The sequence below is a fragment of the Myotis davidii genome, unplaced genomic scaffold (assembly GCF_000327345.1).
Source record: "Myotis davidii unplaced genomic scaffold, ASM32734v1 scaffold95, whole genome shotgun sequence".
Taxonomy (NCBI): Eukaryota; Metazoa; Chordata; class Mammalia; order Chiroptera; family Vespertilionidae; genus Myotis; species Myotis davidii.
In genome coordinates, this window is record NW_006286950.1 from 992,005 (window position 1) to 1,017,703 (window position 25,699).

The 25,699-nt window shown below is 37.7% G+C and overlaps 1 pseudogene; it reads right to left on the reverse strand.

Annotated features, from left to right (window-relative positions):
• Nucleotides 1-19,645: 19,645 nt before the first annotated feature.
• LOC102768993 lies at nt 19,646-20,342 on the reverse strand (annotated as a pseudogene).
• Between the last annotated feature and the right edge of the window lie 5,357 nt (nt 20,343-25,699).

The following is a 25,699-nucleotide window of genomic DNA, read 5'->3' on the forward strand; positions in this document are numbered from 1 at the left end:
GCCAGGCAGCTGATGGCAACAGGGAGGCTTGCTTGCTTCAGTGGAGAACTCCAACGTTCCCAGCCTGACTTGCCGGCCTCTCAGCTGCAACTCTCAGCAACTATGTTGCGAATAAAGAAGCAAAAAAAAAACCCAGAAACCTGCTTTACTCAGGGGAGCTTCAGCCAGCCGGACCGCAACATTGTATCAAATACAGACGGTAAAGAAAGGCCAGAAACCTGTTTTCAGCAGCCGAGGCCTCAGAGCTAAAGCTGGCCCAGAATAAAAAAAAAAAGAAAAAGAAAAAAAGGAGCGGTTGGGAGCTTCAGTCCCAGACTGAAAACAGCCCTCAGCCCCTCAGCCAGACTGGCCAGACACCCCAGTGGGGACCCCCACCCTGATCCAGGACACCCTTCAGGGCAAACCAGTCGGCACCCACCCATGCACCAGGTCTCTATTCTATATAGTAAAAGGGTAATATGCCTCCCAGCACCGGGATCAGCGTGACAGGGAGCAGCACCCAAACCCCTGATCGCCCTGCAGCTCTGTGTGTGACAGGGGGTGGGGCCCGAACCCCCCCACCCCCACCCCAATGGGCCCTGCTCTGTGTGTGATGGGGTAGAGTCATAACCTCCCCATCGCCCCTGCCCTGAGGGTGACAGTGGTGGCGCCCCAACCCCCTGATTGGCCCTGCTCTGTGCGTGACAGGGGATGGCACGGCAACCTCCCATCGACCCTGCCTTGAGTGTGACAGGGGGCGGTGCCCCAACCCCCCAATCGGCCCTGCTCAGAGCCCGACCAGGGGCTGTACCTAGGGATTGGGCCTGCCCTCTGCCACCCGGGAGCAGGCCTAAGCCAGCAGGTCGCTACTTCCTGAGGGGTCCCAGACTGCAAGAGGGCACAGGCCGGTCTGAGGGACCCTCCCTCCCCCAAGTGCAAAATTTTTGTGCACCGGACCTCTAGTGAGAATATAAGAACACAGCAGGGTTAAGTATCTTTATCAAGGTCAGGAGGCTTTTCAGTGGAGAGATCTGGATATGAACTTAGTCCATTGAGATCCAGAGCCCAAATTATATTCCATAAGCATAGAAGGGAAGATAAAAAAATAAATTAATTACCAAGTAACATTTAACAACACATAAGATCTGGACAGTTCAGTGTGATAATTTTTCATTTTTATGATCTTGTTTATTTCACATATAAAAACATAAAATTTTAATATTTAAAATTGTTATTTTAGCATGAACAAATTGATGCTATCAGTTATGAATGATAAAAAATTACCACATCAGTGAAAGATTGTTAGAAACACCAGCTCTCAACTTTCTATGTAAATCTTCCCTACTCCTATTTTGAAATAGAGTACATAAGAATACTAAATATGAGTCCATATAAAGTTAATTTTCCAACATTAAAATATACCTTGATAGGGGCAGAATTAATTATTATTCTGAATAGAGAAAAAAAGGTTTTTATTTGTAAAATAAAAAGTAATCTTTATTGTTTTTACATTTTAAAAATTAGATTTTTTCAGCCTTATCGAGGTAAAAGAAAAAAAATGTAATATACTTAAGGTATATGTTGTGATGATTTGTTATATGCATACATTGTGAAAGGATTTCCATATCGAGTTATTACCACATCCATCACCTCACATAGTTATTATTTGGTGGTGGGATTTCAAAACATTAAAGTTCTACTCTCTCAGCAAATTTCAATTATACTATACAATGTTACCAACTATGGTCACCATGTTTTACATTTGATTTTCATGTTATAACTGAAGCATTACACCCTTTTATCAACTACTCCCTATTTTCCCCATCTTCTAGCTCCTGAAAATCACTTTTCTATTCTCTGTTTCTATGAGTTTGACATTTCCTAAAAATCTTTATTATTATGTAAGATTACACGAGGAACCAAGAAACATACATAGCAGGAAGGAAAGATAAACTTGACCACTCTTGGGCAGAAGCTCTGACTTTGTGTGTTTAACATTAGCCAGTGGAATATTGCAATCCTAGAAAAATAACAAGTATGTTTTTTATTTAAGGGAAAGTCAGAGAAATTGAGGTTTCAGAAGACCCATATAAGCAGGTTGGCATGGTTGCAACTTATCATTGTAAATTAATTTACTGGGATTCTGTATCCCATATCACTCTTGAGTTCTTAGTTCAAGGTATATTATGGCAAAAAAATATATCTTTTATGTGTGTCTGACCTTCAGCTCACAGCCATACCCTTGACCTTTATAACTTAATTAAGCTGACAAACATCACCTAAGAAAGCCTCCTGGGAAATAATTGTATCCAGCTTTATTTTTTCTTATATTTACCAAAGATCAGTGTATATCTATGAGAAAGTATTTTATATTGATACTATTTATTTTGTATTTTGCTAAAATATTAAGATTGTATGATAAAATAGAATTTATTGATAAAATATTTTCTTGCTCATTGTAAAAAAATGTAAAATTGGTAAAATCTTTACAAAATACCTTTAAATTTGTGCTTCTAAAGAACTCCTTAGCAAGAATTTTTTTATCATCTTATTTACACTAACAATATATACTTAATAAACTTCCATGTGCTTTTTTTTCCATTATAAAGGAGTACTTACATACTTCCATGCATGAGGCAGTTCTGGGTGCTTTTGAGAATACTTAAAAAAAAAACGAAACAGTCCAGTGTGGGAGATGCAGCATGATAAAAAATAATCATTGTCATAGCATTATCAGGATAAATCACCAGGAAGAAAGAGTAAATCCAGATGGGCTCAGGAAAGGCTTCTGGATGGAGATGGTGTTTAGACCAACCATTGAGGGATGGTACTTCTCTTTTGAGTCACATTCTTAGATACATCTCTATCATATATCTGATAAAACATTCCTTCATTTTTTTACTAGAGGCCTGGTGCATGAAATTCATGCATGGGGATGGGGGTCCCTCAGCCCGGCCTGCACCCTCTCTCAATCCTGACCCCCTTGGTGGATGTGCAACTGCTTGTTTAGGCCCGATCCTGCAGGGATCCCTGTGGGATCTGGCCTAAACTGGCAGTTGGAAATCTCTTAGTCTGACATCCCTCTTGCAATATGGGACCACTAGCTCCTAACGACTCACCTGCCTGCTGGCCTGATAGCCCCTAAGCACTCTGCCTAACTGCCTGATAGCCCCCAACTACTCTCTTTCACATTAGTAAGCATACATTTTTTTTAAAGTCTTTATTGTTGACTAGAGGCTCAGTGCACAGATTTGGCATCAGTGGGGTCCTCTTGCCTGGCCTGTCGGGTGGACCCTAAACCAGCAGTCAGATATCCCTCTCGCAATCCGGGACCACTGGCTCCTAACTGCTCCCCTGCTTGCCTGCCTCGCCCCTAACCACTCACTTTCCTGCCTGCTTGATGGCCCCTAACCACTCTGCCTGACTGCCTGATCACCCCTAACTGCCTCTGCCTCAGCCCCCACAGCTCAGCTTCTTTGGGAAGGATGTCTGGAATGATGTCCAGAAGGTCATTTGGCTGTCTGGTCTAATTAGCATATTATGCTTTTATTATTATAGATTAGTTAATCGATCTGAATCATAATTTTGGCATCTCTGATTCTACCTAATTTAGTAAACCCTACGTAGCTTTGTTTTATGAAATAGACTATATATTGGTATTTCTTTGTTTCTCTTTGCTGACCAAAATCAACAGATATTCACAGGCCCACCTCTCTGAAAAAGCAGTAATATTTTCCATTAAGTGAATATTAAGGGTTACTATTAGTATCTGATTTAGAAGAAAAATCTATCTAGCATTACAACTAAATATTGATTAATATACTTGCATTATATTAACAATTTAAGTTTTTAATTAAAAAGTCCATAATGTTTATTGAACTTGAATGAATTGGAAATTAATTTGGTAGTATAATTTTACATATATGTGCTTTTAAATTAATAGTTAAGATTATAGCATAAAGCTGACTATATGGTAGAAACTCAATTATTACCTGTTTGATTAATTAAAAATTACTTAATTACATATTTGATTAGTCTCTTCTTGGAGCCATTTTCTTCACACAACTTGCATAAGAACTGCAGAGGACTGGGTAAAAGGCTCCTCCAGAGGTATCAATGGATTGATCAGATTTATGGTTGAAAAAGATGGAGTTGTTAAGTATGATCCGTAATCTTATAGCTCCAACAAGTTTTGATATTCACTAAAATCCAGAATAGAGAAATAAGAATAGGTGTATGAGAGAAGATAAACTAAGTCTTGAAAATGTTGAATATGAGATATTGATAGGCCATAACAATATTAAATGATTATCTGAAATTTATGGGAAGATGTTTGTTAGAGATATTCACTTGGATATTGTCAATACACTTATAAAAACTGAAATTATGGTGAAGACTGAAGAAAAATATACTTCTTGAATTTTGCAATCTGATGGCATTGTAAAATGTCAGAATTTCTAAGATTACTCCTAGAAGTGGCTTGGTTAAGTCTAAACAATATGAAGAAGTAGCCATTTGCTTAGAAATGATTACCTGACATTCAAGGCGCTTTATTAAATGGCTAGAAAGAAATTGGACCTGCTAAAAAGACAAATATAGTTGACTCTGTAGATATAACCAGAGAGTAAGAACTGGTGGCAAGCTCCAAAGCTTTGTCGGTGGAACTGGCATGGGCCACACCATGTAGGCACTTTAAGTGAGGTCTCGTCATCATGAAATTCCAGTATCCTTACTTAGTAATTAGAGCCTAGCTCCTTGAATTGTCCTATTGATTTCTTTCTCTCTACCCCTCCACTGATCATGTGCATTATATTATTTGTATAAGTATCTATTTTATCCTCTAGCATCTACACTGTTGAACATGGTGGATTTCCTTGAATCTTAATATTATATCCAACACAACACGCTACACATATTAGTCACTCACGAAATATTTTCCAGAGTCATTTCATTTTAGTTTATATAGATACATAGTATTTATATTATAATATATAAAGTATTTATGTTATTTTAGATTACAGTGTGTAAAATATACTTTTTCATAGATTTTGGAGTGAAAAGGAGAAAGGAAGTCATTTTTATATGGCACAGAGGTGATTGTCAGGGGTTGTATTGCCAATTTCTTCGTACCTACTAGATCAGATGAGCAGAACTCAACTGCGATCAGATTCTCAGACACATTAGAATTGGCCTACACATCTTTGCAATTGCAACAGTAATCTGCCTGAGATATTCTAGTATTGCTTTTTCTACAATTCATCCAGCCCATTAGTCCTTAGACACTTCCTTAAGAAAATGACTCTGGATTAAGATTTTTTTAAATCTACTTTTATTTCTTATCCACAATTATTACTTCTATATCCACCAATCTAAACATTCTTACTCCGATCCAACATTTGAATGGTGAATTTAGCTTTATTAATTTTACATTGCAAGCTGTACACTTTTTGCTATTCTAATTTAATTTTTTTTCTCTGATTCTTTACCTGCCCTTGTACTTAATTTGAAAATTCTTCATAAACTTTTACAACCTCCTGGTTTGAGATTTTTTTTTCTCATTTTGAAACAGATCCTTATGTTTTCATCCTTTACACATAGTCCTGCTTAAGGAGTTCCTCTGTAACCCCTGGTATGTCCTCACTCCCAACATTGTTTTGATAGGAGATCAAAGGAAGCAAAGCCAACTATTCTAAACTTTGATCTCCATCCATCTGGGAATTTTAAAATTAGCATATTAACCCATCCTGGTAACTATTAAGACTCTAGCATTTTATAACTACTGTAAATATTTCAGCAAAATAAAAACATTAAGTACAACAGTAAAAGTGAAAACTCTTTTAAGAGATAGACATTTTTCTTATGTCTATAATTTATTTTAAATGTTTCAATGTTGTGAATATTATCTTAACTCCAAGAATATATTAACTTATAATATGTCACAGAAAAATTGTAATAAATTATGAGGATAAATTTCTTGAGCTGACTGACAGATTTATTGGCATTTTTTCAACATTATGCAATGAAAATTCTACTTATATTTATAAAGGTAGTGGCACAAAATAAATGAATAAATACCAAATTTTCCCTGTGCTCCATAGCGATGCTTCTTATATAATAAAGCAATTATTTTGCTCACTTTCATAGTTGATAAAAATATTGCTCAACACAAGTTTTCTAAGCAATTCTTTCACACTGTAGCATTAAGAGTCCTAGTTCCTGGTTTTCTTTCTTTGATTTAGATGAAGTACTAAAAGAAAGGCCACAAACTCAGAAATCACTTTATAGCATGCAGCACGACTTGGGTTCTACAACTTTTTCCATGAGACAGGAAGCAATTGAATGTCTCCATGGCTTTATTGAAAGTTTTTATAAGTCTAGACAAAAACCTACACAAAAACAGCTCGCAACCCTGTAACTATAGAATGAATGTGTACAGAATGACTCTCCATGGAGAGTCAATAATTCTAATTAGACTCCTGATCTCTAAAAGTAGACCTTTTATTTGTTTGTAAGTTATAATTCGAAATATTTTTAGGTCTTGATTTAAACTTCACTAAACTGGAGATTTCATAAACTAGTAAAAAACAAAAAACCCTTGCTATTATGATTTCACTTTATACTTTAATCCATTGTAATACTATATTATAAATCAACATTTTGATATTTTGTTTTTTTACCGACATGCAGACATATTTTATTAACACTTAAATAGGATAACTATTGCATAGAAAATATGTAATATTTGAAATGTTTTTCATAAGATGGAAATATTTATTTTGACAATAAACAGTCTATAGAAAAACAAGGACAGAGTGTTAAGCAATATCTACATTGTCTTTGCAAGTTGTCAGTACTACTGTTACAATTAATTGCCCATTTATACATTTGAAATTGCTTCTTAAAAAAACATGCAATAATCAGATCTCTTTGGATTTTAGTAAAGTGTGGTTCAATCCTGTGTGTTGTGTCTATCATTAAACTAGTATTGGGAGGCCTGCTCATGTTTGAATGGGTTCTTAGAAGAATGGAAAGTTACGCTCACTAAAACAAGTAACAGAAAGCCACCAGACTTTGCTTGGTAGAAAGTGGTAATTCGATATAAGGATACAAAACGTCTCTTGGAATAAGTCAATGTCTTTGAAATTTCTAGAAACAGATAATGGTTAAATGTCCAAACTCTTCATGCCCCTGCATGTCGCCTAGATGGCATTTGCTTCAATATTTTTGTCTAGAAGATTAACTTCCTTTGCTTTTCTCATCCAAAGGGCAAGTAGATCATAATCTCACATGATACAGGTCCAGCCTTGGTCTTATTTCTAAAAGTAAGGGAGAGACTATTGTTGACCCTCAGTACTCCCTCCTGGCCTAGTGATTACAAAGAGAGGCCAAGGTCACATCCTGCCCAAACACAACCGGGCAGTGTGACATGGGATGAATGTCCCTTCAGATTGGAGGGAGTTTTTGGAAAAAGGAGAATCACAGTAAACTGGGAAGGTACCCAGTAAAAATTGCCATCATTATTATGATTATGAGATTTTATTAGCTCCTTAATGAAAGGATTTTCATTAAACTATTTTGAAAGGAGCTATTGTATGAAGAGCTTTCCAGGAGATAGAAAATTATAGAGAATACGTAGATATGGTTCATATGCTCAAAGTGCTTGCAAATGCATGTTTGCCAGTACTTGAGAATTTCTCTATCTCACTGTCTGCTATAAGATTATCATATACTCATTGTACAAAATGAATATTTACTAACTTAAAAGATATGTATTTACTTTTTAAGTGTATATATAATGCACACCTATTTCCCAGTACCACTCCTTTCTCAGATTTTTGCGTGGCCCTTTCCTTCACTTTCTTCAAGTCCAAAATAGCAACACTTTTCCCACATCCCAGCCTTTTCTATCCCGCCTGCCTTGACATATATGCACTATATATGTCCTACTATATGCACTAAAACTAAAGCACAAAGGACTTAGCTTAATCTAATTACAACTTCTGTAATATTTTATAAAAACAAAAACTTCCCTGGTCAGGTAGCTCAGTTGGTTGGGATGTCCTTCAATACATCAAAAGTTGTAGATTCTATTCATGGTCAGGGCACAGACCTGGGTTGCGGGTTCAGTCCCCAGTCAGAGTAGGTACAGGAGGCAACCAACTGATGCTTCTCTTATATAGATGTTTCTCTCTCACTTTCACTCCCTCTCTCCCTCTCTCTAAAAATCAGTAAAAACATATCCTCAGGTGAAGATTAAGAAAGAATAGAACCTGGAGTAGCTGTGAGATCATATGGGGAGATCATTTTAAAGTGTTAAAATTATCTGGAGAGTTTAGGAGCAACTAGCCTAAAGTTTGTAAATTAATTGAAATTACTTCAGATGGCCATGATATGGATGGTTGCCAGGTAAGGATTTTTTGTTTGTTTGTTTGTCTGTGTTTTGTGGGGGCAGGGGGTGGGATAGCAAAGTGTTATTGGACAGGCAACGGAGTGTATGTGATTTGGAGTTCCAATATTAGTGTTCCCACTTTCTTTGCTTGTACTGTTTGGCAAGGTCATAAAGTAGTACAAAAGATATAAATATTAGAAAATTTAAAATACAGGGTGGGCCAAAAACTAGTTTATAGTTGTGAGTACACAAAATATAGTTTATTCTTGTATTATTTTTATTAATTATTGTAGCTTTTTCTACACAAAAAACTATAAACCTACTTTTGCCTCACCATGTATATGCATAAGTAAATTAACTTTTTAAACCCATGTTCACTTATTTATTAAAGGTAATCAGAACTTGTACTAACTGCCTTAGTTTGTTGTAAAGAATGTGAAATAAAATATGAAAATGTTTTCCCTAGCCCAGTGGTCAGCAAACTGCAGCTCACGAACCACATGCGGCTCTTTGGCCCCTTGAGTGTGGCTCTTCCACAAAATACCATGTGCGGACGCGCACGTAGAGTGCGAAGTTGACTTAAAACTTTAAGTAAAAAAATTATTTTAAAATATATTTTATTGATTTTTTTACAGAGAGGAAGGGAGAGAGATAGAGAGTTAGAAACATCAATGAGAGAGCAACATAGATCAGCTGCCTCCTGCACATCTCCTACTGGGGATGTACCCGCAACCCAGATATATGCCCTTGACCGGAATCGAACCTGGGACCTTTCAGTCCACAGGCCGAGGCTCTATCCACTATCGGCAAAGTAAAATTTTTAAGTTAATTTTAGGGAACGTTGTGGAGTGAAAGAAGATGTAGTGTCGAGAATTGAGAAAGGTATATTGAGATGGTTTGGACATATAGAGAGGATGAACGAAAGGAGATAGACAAAACAAGTATACAAGACGAGTGTGGATGGGGGAGTTGGAAGGGGTTGACCTCAGCAAAGGTACCTCCGTCAGATTGAGGACGTTTTTAGCAAAGGCCTAATTAAGTTAGTAACAATGTACCTACCTATATAGTTTAAGTTTAAAAAATTTGGCTCTCAAAAGAAATTTCAATCATTGTACTGTTGATACTTGGCTCTGTTGACTAATGAGTTTGCTCACCACTGCCCTAGCCAGTTTGGCTCAGTGGGTAGTGTGTTGGCCTATAGACTGAAGGGTCCCCAGTTCGATTTTGGCCTGGGTTGTGGGCTCGGTCCCCAGTAGGGGGCATGCAGAAGGCAGCCAGTCAATGATTCCCTCTCATCATTGATGTTTCTATCTGTCTCTTCCTCTCTGAAATAACAAAAATACATTTTTTTAAAAATGAAAATGTTCCATAAGCTGAAAAGTAATTGATATTTCTTAATGCTAATCTTGGTAATCTGGAAAGCAATGTAATGAACACACACTTGAAAAAAGATAATAAAAACCTGGTGTGGCTAGAGATACTGGCCAACACATTGATATGTACAAGTCTAGTCACAATTTGATTGTAAAAGTATAACAAAAAATAAATAATGATAGTAATACTTATCAATAATTACTATGTGCCAGTTACTGAACTAAGAATTTTATAGCATTAGCTCTTTGAATAATTACAGTTATCCTATAAGGCAAGTGAGTATTATTGCAGTTTTATAAATGAGGAAACAAAGAGTAGCTGGACAAATTTCACATATCTAGTAAATGCTTCAACAGTGACTAGAATTGGAAAGCTTATTAGTCATTTGTTATTTTACACACTTAATTGATACTAGAGGCCCAATGCACAAAATTAGTGCAAGGGCTTGGCCCTCTCAGTGTGCCTCAGCCATGGCAGCCCCAACTTCATCCAGAAGGACATCCAGAAGGATGCCCAGAAGGTCATTTGGCTGCCCGGTCTAATTAGCATATTATACTTTTACTAGAGGCCCGGTGCATGAAATTTGTGCACTGGGGGGTTGGGACTGTCTCTCAGCCCAGCCTGCACCCTCTCCAATCTGGGACCCCTTGGGGGATGTCCAATTGCCAGTTTATGCCCAATCCCTAGGGGCCTAAACCAGCAGTCGGACATCCCTCTCACAATCCGGGACCACTGGCTCCCAACCACTTGCCTGCCCTGCCTGCCTGATTGACGCCTAACTGCTCCCTGGCAGGCCTGGTCACCCGCAACTGCCCTCCCTGCAAGGCTGGTTGCCCCTAACTGCCCTCCCCCACATGCCTGGTTGCCCCCAACTGCCCTCCCCTGCCGGCCATCTTGTGGCAGCCATCTTGTGACCACATGGGGGCAGCCATCTCGTGCAAGGGTGTAACAATCAATTTACATATTACCTCTTTATTATATAGGATTATTATAGGTTGTTAATCTAAACCCATAACAATATGTAGCCTTCATACAGCCAATTTCTATTTCTTCTTTTCAAGTGGAAATATAAAAAGTAAACAAAATTAATTATCATTTATTAGAATTCAAAAACAAAAATACACATTTTTTTCCACACATAAAAATAGGAAGCTGTTATAATAAGTCAAAAAGCATGAGGCCAATGTTGTTTATATAAAGTTGAAGTAACTATATACAATATGATACAGCCTCAGTGGCATTTGTAAATTTTATTGCAGAATGTGCATCTCAAGGAATTTGCAAAAAAAAAAAAAAAGACTTCAATAGTTCCAGCCCAGCTGTCCCTTATGGAGCATGATGGCTCTTTGGCCCTTTGCTCCACCAGAGGTCACTGCACCACCTGCCAGGCAAGGCCCCAAGGTTAACTGAGGGCAGGTCCTCCCTCTCTCAGGGGTGACCTCCGTGCACACAGTGACTTTGTGAGTCCTAAGAGTGGATGATCTGTCAGTATAACTGATCTTGCTGCTACCATAGAATCCATAGACCATGCAAGGAGGTGATTAATTATCCAGGCCCTAGAAATTACAATAGATCTCTTCTCATGCTTGATATATGAAAGAGAGCCGCAGGAAATTTAAAAAACTATGCTTTGAATGAGGTTGAAACCCAAGGTCTAGAATATAACACAATCAACAGGTATTACATACCTGCTTTCTTCCCCCCAATGTTATTTTTTTAACTTCAACAATTATCTTTTATTTTTTTTATCATCTGAAAGATCAGTTCTGTTAAGAAATACTTTCAGGTATTACATACCTGCTTCCTTCCCCCCAATGTTATTTTTTTAACTTCAACATTGATGGCATGAAAGAGTTAAATGATTTAAGGGAGGTGAAAAACCCGTATTTACTGAGGAAACAGCCATCTGATGGTGAACTAGCTCTTGCATATTAAGCAGGGCTGTTTTGTCCCTTGTTGAATAACTATGGAAAAGCAGGAAGCAGTTTTTGGAAAGGAAAAATCAGAGTTGGGAGGAGGTGGGGGTGAGAAGGTCTTGTCTGTCTATGTGACACACTTCTTACCGGCACCAGGCCCAGAAAATTTTTCATCCCTCTTTGCAAGAAAGAGTCTGTGTAAAAAGTTCTAAGGAGGTCTATTTTCTTGAGAGAAGATGTGAGAGACAGGATAGTCAGAGCAAACCATGAGACAGAGCAGGCCGGATAGTGGATTCTGCCCAGTGCTGTGGGAAAGTCTAGGAAGAAGAGATGATGGTGTTCAGAGAAGGCACTGACCATGAGGTTCTTGGACAACATGGGGGCGGGGAGGAGCAAATGGAAAACACCACTTTGTGAAGTGAGGGCAAGCAGAACAGTAGATAACACCTGTCACTTTAAACCAGTGATTAATGATCACGAGGAACTGAAGGTTTGGAGATTGAAAATTAATGTGATGATTTACCAAAAGGAAACAATGAAATTTACATGAATATTTATGTACTAGCATTATTTATAATATTAAAGCTATGTAATATATATGTATCTATATAAATATATAAAATATATCATATGCATTATATGTGATGTGTGAGGGTATGTATATATCATAGAAAATATGTAGTAATTAAAATATATTTCTAACAAAAATTTAAAACTGAAAACTATTCAAATATTCATAAATATACATAACATATTTGTATATATATGTGTACACATGTGTACACATACATCAAAATGCCAACAAAGATTTGGGATAATGGAATTGTATGTGATTTTAATTTATTTTATACTTTTTCATGTTTTTCAATTTTTTTTACAATACTAGATTTCTCCTTTATATTTTACATTTTTTAAAAAATTTAAATGTCATTCATGACCATTTTTAAGTTTCCAATAATACTGAATACTATTAAATAAAGCATAATGTTTTCCTGTGCTAGTTCCTCTCAAACCCTCACGACAGTTTGAGTCACAGGCTCTCGGCGGCACCATATTTACCCATATTTAGAGTGTTTGACTCCATAATTAACTGAGGAGTTGCTAAAAATACATATACCTAACTTGGACTCCTCCCCTCACTCCAAAAGGGAAATTTGAGTTAAGCTCCAGAACCTGAGTAAGCAGTGGGAGCCCACAGTGTTTGAAGCAGCTGTGGGTCCTAATAAATTGATAATACATATTAGGAAGTGACTTCACAGCAGATCCTTAGGCAGTGACAACTGGAGAAAGTTGGCCTGAAAGGTTTACCCATCTCTTCCTTAGGTATATCTCTCAGTCTTAATTCATGATAAACTACAAGTAGTCAAAGGCTTAGACATTTGGCAACAGGAACAAAGGGTTTCCCAGAGTCAAATAGAAAAGCTGAAGGATTTATGTAACCTTAATGGTTAAATTCTGAGATAAGAGAATGGGACCCAAATCTCAGATTTTGCTGGAAAAGAGAAATATGCAAATCTTACATAGTTTACAATACAAATTATCTGGAGGAATACATGAAAAAAAAATCATATTACTAACTCACACAGGCATGAGAAAACATCCTGGAAGTTTTAAATATTTGTGTTGTTTCATAAAAGATAATATTGGACAAGCATACCTTACTAGTTCTAAAATGATGTGTGGCCCTAGCTGGTTTAATTCAGTGGATACAGCATTGGCCTGTGGACTAAAGGGTCCCAGGTTCAATTCCACTCAAGGACATATACCTTGATTGCAGGCTTCTCCCCAGACTGGGGCCCTGGTCAGGGCACTTTCCCTCTCTCTTCCACGCTCTCTAAAAGATCAATGAAAAAATATTCTCAGATGAAGATTAACAAAAATAAAAATAAATAAATAAAATGATGTGTGATCCCAGCTTTCATATTCTCCACATGGGTGGTAATACGACATAATATGTCAAAATAGAATCTAAATCATTAGAGGACTGTTGTACATGGGAATGCAAATGTCTACAAAGACAGCAAGTCCTTGTCTACCTTTATGCAGTGATTAGGGGCTATTTCAGGCTGTGTTGACACCTTATATATAATATATAGACAAGTATGTGGGAAGATGGAAAAATCACATACTGCTCTGTGTGGTTTTTCTAAGCTAATAAAGTCTAAATATTGCCCAAAGTATCTAGGAAATAGAGAGATTGGAAACACTAATTTAGCCTGTTGCAAATCCAGACATCCCAGAGAGTTAAGAAAGAACGATGGCCTGTCTCTCAGGGTTGTTGTTTTTTCTTTTTTAAATCTTCACTCGAGGTCATGTTTTTATTGATTAGAGAGAAAGAGAGAGAGAGAGAACCATTGATGTGAGAGAGAAACATCGTTCGGCCGCCTCCTGTACACACCCTGACCGGAGATCGAACCTGCAACTTTTTGGTGCATGGGACTATGCTCCAACCATCTGAGCCACCTGGCAGGGCCCATCTCTCATGGTTTTGAAGAGTAAAGGCACTGGCCTAGGCCCTCACTCCATGCATTTCCATATTGTTTGTGATAGAGCAAATAATATGGCCTGGGCTCATTTTCTACTGCACATTTAGGATAGTCTGCAGGGAAAACTTTTCTAAAAAATGAAAGGAAAAATTCTGACCTCTAGTTAGAAGAATTGTAGGGACAGTTAGTGCCAGGACCAAGAAAGAGAAGATGGCCCAGAAAAAGAGAGCAGAGTGCAGCAAAAGAAAGCTTTCAGAGCTTAAGATTACTTCATTCGTGCCACGACTTTGTCCTTGTGACTAAGGAACCAATTTCAGCTGTTACAGAGTCGTGTTTAGCCTAGAGAGAGCATTCCACTCAGAAAGCAATGCCTGCTAGAAACCCTTCAATTTGCCAGCTTGCGACACACAAATAATGAGAGGATGCATTACAAGTTGGCGCTCTTGGTTTCAATTCACCAAAAAGCTTCAAGCACATTTTTAAGGCCCACTCACCATGGACACACAACATTTCACGAGCATACATTTTACTAAGTTATGGTTAGATGCTTTGCCAACACTTAAGTTCAATGGCCTGAGAAAAACAGTGTGGATACCGATGCTCTGTCCATGGGTCCCAAGCTTCCTACAGAACACATAATACAAACTGGAATCAATCAGAGAAGCGGATGTAATGGCCCAATAGGGAGATCAAGAATAACCTGCAACATTTCCTGAAGGTTGTACCACTCATGGCAACAAACCAATCCTCTGAGCTGTCTTGAACAAAGTCAGTTAGTGAGCAGAACTGACTTCACGATAGTTGTGCTGCCTAACAGAAGAGAGGACCTCAAAGAGGACAGAATAGCTAACAAAACTAACATTCTTTTTAGAGCAATGACAGACATGATGAATGAATCCAGGGTAAATTTCCTGAAATTAACTCATGCTGCCTAGAGCTGCAGTTACCTGGTTATAAGAGCTTTTCAGTTACTTTGATTATTGAGACTGGACTCTGGATTGCATGCCCAACATACTCTATGGATCCTCCGGGATAATTCATATGAATAAAACATAAAAGCATTTTCAGAAACATGCAATTAACAAATAAGTGGAATAGTCAGCTCATCTGGAAAACAAGATGTGCAGGAAGTCTCTATGAGACAGGAGTGAAAAAATGTGAACTAAATATACTTTAGCAAAAAAAAAAAAAAGAAAAAAGAGGGGGGAGAAAGGAAGGGCAGTAGGAAAGAAGGGGGGAAAAGAAAAGAATTGGTTCCCTAATTAAATTGAAAAATCGAGGGATAATATCTCTTTCTCTGCACTGGTTCCATGCTCAGGCAGATTTTAACGACAGAATGGCTGCCCGCAGTCCCAGAAACTCTAGTTTAAAGCATGACTTCTTTCTTTCTTTTTAATATATTTTATTGATTTTTTATAGAGAGGAAGGGAGAGGGATAGAAAGTTAGAAACATCGATGAGAGAGAAACATCAATCAGCTGCCTCCTGCACACACCCCCCCGGTGGATATGCCTGCAACCAAGGTACATGCCCCTGACTGGAATCGAACCTGGGACCCTTCTGTCCGCAGGCCGACACTCTATCCACTGAGCCAAACCAATTAGAGCATGACTTCTTTCTTAAGGGCTGTAATGAAAGTTTCACTGAGACCCAGAGCTTTCACCAGATCTCATTGCCATCTCTGAGTTGTTGTGGCTGGAAGGATGGAATACTCTGATTGTCTGGGCCTGGTACATATTCCTCCATCTGGCTGCAAAGGGGTAGGGTTAACATAAAATCAGGACAAGTAAGGAAAATCAGGAAACCAGTACTAATAAAAGTGAGAATGGTTGTTATGCAGTCCCAACAATTTTTCTGCGGAAGTGTACATAGATTGCATACCGCAGCAAGGGAATAGAGGTAACATGAACACAACATCTCAGACTTGGCCTCTTACAGGAAGCTCATGCTTCTGTCCTATTCTCTACAACTCTACCAACCAAACGGAATCAGCTCCTCCCTCCTCCTCATTCATTCTTCTTCCATCAAGAATGGGTCATCCTCAAAGGCGGGAGATGTTACTTAGCCTCAGTCCTAATGGGTAGAGAGTTTTTGGTGCAAAGTTCAACCCTGAGTCAGTAGCGGTGGGATCTACCCTCACACATCTGGCAGGTGAGACCAGTCTGGGACCAGTTTTATTTGGTAACTGCCCGGGGAGGTGATATTACATTGGGATGCAGGGCAAAAGCCACATAATGGTGAATGATGTGCCTTCGGCTGGCCTTGCCCTCTGTGCACATATCTCTCAGGCATGCGTTCAGGGCAGTGTGGGTTGAAGGAAGGATTCAAGTGGCTGGTATCCTGGGTCCTGGCCCAAATACCATCTCTTTTCACGCTTTAACATGATTTATATTTGGCTCGGTTTCTGGAGATTGTTTATGTGCAGGGAACTTGAAATTAGGAGGAAAGTGCTCCAAAAGAAAGAGTGAGGCTCATGCTGTAGGAGAGGCCGCGGATGTTTATATAAAACTGCAAGTGCAGCTGCGCCTGCTGAGTAATATCCCACATGCAGCAAGGAGGATCTGGTGTTAGTGGGGAGAGGGATTTATTTCTCCTTCCAGACAGGCTCTCCTGGGAACTCTAAATGGTAAAAGCAGTGAACTTCCATATGGGCTGGGGTAGGCCGTAAGCAGTCTCTGCATATGGGATTTTTTGGCCATGAGCCTCCTCACCTTACTTTGAACTCTGTATTTCCTTTCCTTGCCAGCTGTAGCCTGCATCCAGGATCAAGGACGGATTTGTGGTAGGACTAAACTGGGGGATTCTTGTAACCCCCTTGAAATATCTCCGAAGCATCCATCCCATCACCGGTCGGTCCATTAGATAAACCTTCATCTCTAAAGTCTTACAGGGGAAGGTCAGAGAGAGACGTGAAAAGAATACATTGTGTTAATATGCATGACTTGACCACGAAATATCTAAAGCCACCCCTGCTTCATTCTTTTCTGTTAGAGATCCATACAATGCCTTCAATAATCCCTCAACTTGGTGGCAGATTTCAGACGCCTCTTTCCCGTAGTCAGCCATTCGGAGTAAATGATTTCATCACTTGATATACGTTTCTTCTTCCTTTTGGACTAGGATGATGGATTGAAGCTGTGACACAGTGGGGGTGTTGGAGTCAGTAATGATTAATTTCAACTGTAATTAGCAAATAAAACCAAAGTAGTCCTCGTTGAAACATTTACATGCATTGCTCACATGGCAGATCTCCAGAGGAACGTAGTCAAGGGCAGGTTTGGTGGTTTCTTATTCATCAGGCACTGAGGTCTCTTCTCTCTGATCAGTTCCTCCAACAACAGGACAACGTGCTTGAGACTTACTTTCTAGTTGAAAAGGGCCGCTGGAGCTCCAAGCGGGTGAGAATAAAAATGTCTACCTTCCAGCTCTCTGTTCCCTTCAAGAGCTTTTCCTAATTTTATCAGTGAGTAGTCACATGGCCCCAACTTTCTCCTAGCCAGCTGAAACGTGTCTTCCAACAAGGTGCAATGTCAATCTGAATAAAATGTTTTCAAACCTACAATCTCTGGCATAGGATGCAGTCCCACATCCCTTCAAGCCCTGTTTGTATTTGTGTGTTTTAGTTCTCTGATCACTTCTCCCAACAAGCAATATCAGCATTCCTAGTTCACTAAAGCATTGCTGTGAAATCCATCCGGCTAAAAGAGAGAAACAAAAGCTGAAGAAGATACTGGCCTCTAAAGGGAGTTTGAGACACCATTCCACTTCCTTCTCTTCATTCTAACATTCTTTTTCCCTTCTCCTCCAGGAATTTGTCAAAATTGAGGGACATAGTTCATTGGGCCACAGTACTGACACTGGATCTCTCCTTTTGACAAAAAGGATGACACTTTCAGAGCTGAGAAGTACACGCTTTCTCTGTGCTTTCTCACAGAGTTAGTCTACTCACTAGAATAGGCTAAGTTATTGTGCCAATCAACAATCAATTTGCTTTCAGGTTCCTACTATCTCCTCCCAGCTTTGCTATACATTACAGGAACTACATTGCTCAGCTCCCTTTACCTCTGGATTTTTGATAGGAACAGATAGAAAACCCTAGCAGATGATCAGGGGGAGAGAAGAAAGAGGAATGGTGGACAGCCTATCGCTTTTGATCTTTGTTGCATCTCTTTCTAGTTCCCTCCAAAAAGCTTCTCTATTGTTCTAGTTTCTATCAGGCCTGCCTGGTTCTAGCTTTCATTGTATGTCCTTAGCTTCTGGGTTAATACCATCTTCTCCCATTGTCTTTCTGTTCCAAGTGTATCATCTTATTATTTCTAATCTCTGGTTTGCCTTACTATCTTTGGTTTGCTGTCTATTCTCACATCACCTGTACAACCAATTTCCTGTATTAAATGCACTCAATTTGAACAATCTGAACTGTTTTCTGGCAAGTTCTTGACTGATAAACCTACACTGCAATAATCAAAAGTCCCCAAGTCTCAAAAGCTTAATGTGTAAAACTGTGTTTCTTGTTCACATAGTGCTAATGCAGAGCAGCCAACTTCCAAAGGGTAAATCAGGGTCCAGGTGGCTTTCATTTTTAACTATGGGCATTTATAGATTTGGCTTCTACATCACTGTGGCAAGGGAAGATAATGAATAAAGAATCCAAATCTACTCTTGCTTGTTTGATCCAGAAGTGATATATGTCAATTCCACTTTAGCCTACTGGCCAGGACTAGTCATATGGCCTAACATGATTATAGGAAATGCTTGAAAATGACCCTTTTTGTATATTTAGGTATTTGTATGCATACATACATAGAGTATCCCACCCATACATACACATATTTATACATCTGAAATTAAGCATCCACACATACACACCGAGATAAGCTAAGAAAGGTATAAGGCAACTTGGATTATGAATCCAAGACAGGTATGATCACCTGTATCTGTATTTTAAGAACACACCATTACTCTTGGCAATGACTAACTACTTCAGCTGATATTTTTTTACATATTTCTTACTCAACATCCAAAGTCTTCCACTGTGAAAATGTTGTAGAATTATTTTCCAGTGTAAGGAAAAATAACTCCTATATTCTCATTACAACTGCTATCTTTCCCTCTCAGCTCTGCTCCAGCTTGCTGAAAGTCGATGTGAAATCTAAGTAACATTTGCCCCCAGAAATGTGTTATGATTTTTCTTAGGAGAAAGCAAACAGCTCTATCCAAGTTCATGATATAATTATGGGTCCAAGTTTTTAAGAAGTTTAAAACTATGAAAACTTAATAGAAAAATAAATGTTAATAGGAAATAATAATTGCATATAGCTGAATAAACTCCAGACATACCCAAATAAAAAAGTTCCCCTGAGTTCCACTCATGCTAATTTTTCATAGGCTTCATCCGACGGTGCAGAGCTTTCTCATGGAGACCTTGAGATGCAGTATTTCCCCTTTATATTTATGGGCCAGATCTCTTCTGTAACTTTTTGTTTGTTTTTTAAGCTTTATTTAATGACAATGATCCATGGTGGATTTTAGACCTTGTTGAATGAAAGCAGCCACATCCGTGGACTACATGTAGTCTTCAAAAGCAGTGATCCCCTCCTTCAACATACCTGTTCCAACTTTGTCTTCTACTATACACTGTATTTGAAGCTTGTTTTTTTTTAATTCCATACCCACTGGAACTAGTTTAGAAGAGCCCCAGATCAAGCTGTCTGCTTGAATTCTCCTGGCACCCTCTTCTCATTTTACCATACCGGTCTCATTATCTCATGAATTCAATCTAATAAGATGGAAGACGTGTCAACAAGTGCAGGGATTCTTTTTGCTTTCTTGGACTCATAGTATGCCAAGGCATTTTTCTCTTAGCCTCTTTGCTTCTTCACTTTCTCCCTCATCATCAGATCAAAACAGGTCAATGTCATCATCATCTTCACTATCTGTGGCTGCACTTTTGTGGTGTCTTCCACATCAGCTGGGCCATACTTGCCCAAAGCTGTCTTCACTCCTGGCAGCTGATCTTTTCCTTTTTGTAAGATTTGATGGGATTATACCAACACAAGGCAGGTGGTGGGCGAGAGGTTGCTTCAAATACTGCCATGTCTGCTAGTGATGGCACAGAGCCCCTGGGGTAGCTGCTGTCCACCAGGTAGTCATTGGGCACCTGGAGGCTGGCAGGACTTTTCAGGTCTGCAAAACCCATGGTGTCAGCTGATCCTGGAGCTGGATGGTAGCAAAGGAAAGAGAAGTGCAAGCAGTTGGTGCTGAGTGCTAAAAGAAAAAAAAAAGGTTCTCTTCTATAACTTTTATTTGTGTATTATTCTATTAATATTTACATATGAATAGGAGCAGCACACCAAATCTATATATCATATTGACTGATGAAAATCAATATAACAAAGGACATTAACCTTAGTACAATGCTAGGATTACCCCCATTAAACATACATGTATACATATATACGTTATACATTAAATTGAGATTAATGTATAAATCTTAAAAATACTTGAACTTATTCTTTGTCTTTCATTCCCTTTGTGGGAATAGCCAATGTGTGCACAGAAAGCAGTTTTATTTAATACTTCCTTATTTAGTATCTACTAAAGTATAATAGGAACACAAAGTATAATGGGGAATAAGACAAACATATTCCCTGCTCTCAGACACCTTACATTTCAGTAAAGAATATATACAATTAATAATAATTAAAGGAAAATGAAAGGATATCCATGATCTTTTTTTTTGGGGGGGGGGGGGGAGGGACAGAGAAGGCCAGTGTGCCTAGAGCCTAGGAGCAAAGACTAAAAAGGTAAGAAAAAGGTAAGGTTGGAAATGTGGACACACATAATATCATAGGTAGCCCTGATACTTTGAGAATTTAGAATTTTATTCTCAATGGGAAGGCTTTGGAGTTTTAAGTATGACCTGTGTCTTTAAAACTCACCTTGGTTGTTAAGAACAGAGAGTTTTTTAGTCAGAAAGAGTAGAGGCAAAGAGACAAGTAAGGTAGCTACGACCAAGTGGGGGATGATTAGAAATGTTCTAAATGGCAATTTTTTTTTCACATTTCAGTATCACCAAATTTTTTTAAAAAGAACAAACAGGGTAAATATTATCAACTCTTTTGATAGATGGAAAAAAGTGGAGGTGAAAGTTGAGTCCAGGATTCAAGGTTTTTTGTTTGTTTGTTTGTTTGTTTTTGCTTCCAAAGAAACTTATAGTTGCATATTAATCAAATCAAAGCATATTACACAGGTTGAATAGCATTTTATAGGCATAACCACTGAAATATTTTACAAATCGTAGTATGTTGTATGCAAAGAGTTAGGAGACCAGGGTGAGGCTCCCATAGACACTGGGGCAGAGACTTCCACTGAAAGTTTTCATGTTTATGCCACCCGGAGTGGATATGGGTTTCTGTGAGCTCCAAAGAAGTGGTGCTATGGCAACTTCCCCTGCCCCCAGAACTGCCCCGCTCTCCTCTGCCAACCAATGTAGATGTGACTCTGCCCTCACCCCAATTCATTGTTTTGATGAAAGAGAATTATATCCTCTTTTTCTAATGCTTCTCTTGATTCAGAGTGGCTTTGGAATGGGGAAAACATTCCACTATTTTTGCTCACTTAAAACTAACATTTTTGCGTGTGGTTGAGTGGGAATGAAGATTAACTGTGAAAGAACAGGGAGGATCTTACTGGGATGATGAAGATGATCTAGAACTGGGTATGGTGATGACTGCACAATTTGGCATATTTATTAAAAATCATTTCATTGTATACTTAAAGTGGGTGAATTTAAGTATGTAACTTATACCTCAATAAGGTTGTTTTTAAAAAAGAGAAACCTAACAGAAATAAAGGTACCTCAATTCATGTGAAAGATTGAAAATCAAATGAGAGGCAGGGATTTATAAATTGAGAATATTTTTTCAAAATTCAGAAAATATCTTTCAAAGCAGATTAGTTTTAAAAAGAAAAAAATGGTTTTAAACAAACATCAAACTATGTGTGGAAAGTTAAATATTTATGTGTGAAAAGATGCAAAGTGTTTACTTTTATTTCTGAAATTTTCCGTGTCACTTTTTATTAATTACTTCAATGATAGAGCTTACATTTTTAGATTGAAAGAATGGTCTTTATATCATAAAAAATAGTAAATAAAAGCGCCCGGCTCTTTTAAATTGGTAAGTTCATTTTTCACTTGAGCCAGATGTAACACATCCATTACCCGACTGATATTGAAGGGTATTTCTTGACAGAGATAATAAAGTGACCATTTATTAAGGTCTAGTCCTATTCTGTGTCATACATAATGCTAATCATTTTATAAAGCACCAGATTTAACTTCACAGAAACCTTCATATTTTGTAATGAGTTCATATTTTTTTCTAATTGGATTACATCATTGTGAACTTAGAAAACTTTAAGGTGAGACTGATAAACTGCTTTTAAGAATTCTTCAGAGATAATAAAGATATGTTGTTCAAAGACAGGGTTATCATGTAATTTATTGTACAAAGTAGAACTCTGTTAATATTTTTAGTACAAAAGGCATAAATAAAGACTATCTTGAGCAAACTGAGACATGTGATCCCCTTTCTCAAAACTGGAGGTAAATAGTATACCAGAAATAGAAAAGTGTAATGATATTCTTTCTCAAGCTATAACCCAGGCAATTTTGATGTAAAACTGCCAGACAGTAAATACAGAAAAGATTATTCACTAGATGTTTAGTAAAGATAAACATAAGTTTCCAAAGGCCAAGTTGTGCAATTCAAACTCGATTGTCAACTGAGGCAATACTACCCCTTAATATAAAGATAAATTTTATTCAGTCCACATCTTGTGGAAAATCTCAAGCACCTGACAAGATTTCTGGGAACTGCAAAATTTACACTTTCTTGGTCATCTCTGGTTTCAGGTTTCTGACTCCAAATTTCTGTCTGCTAGGATCCTTTTACTCTCATTATTCTCAAAGTAATTCTTTATCTCTGCACTGGAATCCATGCAAAGAGAGAACTCAACCATTTTCTTTAGTTTTAACCAAAATAAACTAACAGATCCAAAAATCAAGAATGCAAACACACTACTAATTGTAGTGGTAGTAGTAGTAGTAGTAGAAGTGGTAGTAATGATAATGATAATGTATTTAGTAATTCATTGCTGATTGATTATGCCTAAAGAACATAACAATGAAATTGATTTCTACCTAATACTGGGTGTCAAGAGATTGAGTGAGCTATTGACGCTAAGCCTTTTTGAGAACTCAGACCACTTCAAGATTTGGTTGAATATATCAACAAAAGGGATACAGTAAATATGAACACATATTCATATAGATAAATGACTATATCTATAGGTAAATATACCTATTAAAAATTCACATGGGATGCACATATTGCATATATGTACACATTTTTCAGGTGATTCAAAGAACACTTAAAACTTGTGAGGGCTCATAAATTTCAACCTAAAAACCTTGATCAAAACAAATCAAGAAATGAGCAATGGTCTTTTTTGGTTCTGTCAGTATAGTATACACTTATAGCCATTTATTAATAAATATTGTCCACAGGATGTCTGGCAGCTACCTAATGACCAGGCAGAAGGATACAGGGATGCACTATAGCTACCAAATTTCACTAATATAGTGTTCTTAAATGAGACCAAATAACTGGATATGAGTTTTTCTGGTGAGGTTAGACTAAAATTTAAATGGGTGGTACTGCAATATTATGCAATAGCACAATATAACTTTTGAGACCTGTGCACTTGCATTTAAATCCTAGCTCTGCCACTTGATACGTGAGAACTAAGCTAAACAATTACTCCCCCTCCCATCTTCAGTACCCTAATTTGAAACATTGAGGTCATAATAGCTACAAGTCATAATGCTATGATGATTAAAAGAAATAACATATGTAAGTTTGTGCCTGGCACATAATAAGTGTTCAATAAATGACTGCTATTTAAAAAAAAACAAACCCAGCTGCTAAGTTCTTAGGCCATTATAAACCTATTGCAGTGTATATCATTATGATTACAAAATAAAAATATATGTATAATGTAAAGTATATTATTACAATTATAAGACATTGAAATTTTTTCATAAGTGAGGAAAAAGCTTAATTCTTCTGAATCATGGAATGCAGACTATTGTGAATTTAGGACAAGGATTGGAGACTCTTATGCAAGGCAGGCAAGAAGAGTTATTCAGAACCAATCTGTGAGTCAAAACTAGGTATGAGGAATCATATACAGCTTGAGGGTCAGGGAAAGCTCAGGGTCAGAAGCCAGACAAACTATGGTAATAAAATAGATGTAGATGGATACCATAAGGTAGGACAAGAAGGTAGTTTTAGTGTCAGTTGGGAAAGTGTTTTGAAAAAGTTGAGAATGACAAGAAATGCAAACAGAAGGGTCGATTTAATTGACAATGATAAAAATGATCTTGGTTAGTATCTAATTCTTGCTTCACTCAGAAAAATTTTATGTGCTTCCTGTAAGGATGTGTTCATCCCTACACATGGCCTGACATGGTAGCCTAGAATCTGCAGGAAGTGGCAGGAGGTCAGAGGGGAGGGAGAGAGAGAAGAACCGATGACAAGCCACACCAGCACAGGGGCATGGTGACTCATGCTGTTAAGGCAGCTAGCTCTTCTTTAACAACCAGTAAGCATTCTAGGAGTTTTTCTCTTGCCCTAAAATATTTTCTCCCAAACTCTCCACTCCTAAAGGCTTTTATTTACTTATCTCCTTACTGTATGGTCAATTTAGAATCCCAATGTTGAAATAATCCTTAATGCATTGCTTTAATTCACATTCAGGCTGAACAGGACCCATGTTTTGAATTTTACAAGTGGTGTGTGATGGTACAGATTAGGATATATGCCCTAATTATGACAAAAGGTTGTACTTGATTCAATCATAATAAAACATATATGCAAAACTTTAGACAATAAAAATGATATATGCTATAGTACTTGGTAGAGACATTGAGGTAATTTTAACATATCTTGAAAATATAAAAGCATAAGAGAATAAATCACATGAAAGCTAGTAATATAGGTTAGAAATAGAATAAATTTTAAATTTATTTTAAAGTTATAGTTGACATGCAATAGTATATTCATTTCAGGTTTACAACATAGTAATTAGACATTTATAGTTTATGAAAAGGAAAGTAGTAAAGTCTATCATTGTTTGGCATTTTGTACCCATTGCCTTAATTGTGTGCTTTTTCCTGACCACTATTTTACTAATTTTTAAGAGAATGCATGTATTTCATCTCTAGGATACAGGAAAGTCTTAGATGAAGTCATGGAAAAGACTATCACCTTCAAGTTAGGAGAACTGCTTTCAAGAGGCAGCATTACTGTTTGTCAACATATGACCATAGAAAATTCACTTAACTTCTATGCTTCTCAGCTTCTCACACGTAAAATAAGAGAAAATCATTTTTATATCCTTTCTTGGTAAGAGAGAGAGAGAGAAATACAAAGAGAGAAAGACTGAGAGAGGGAGGAGGAAGACTTGCTTAACATTTTCTAAATAAATTAA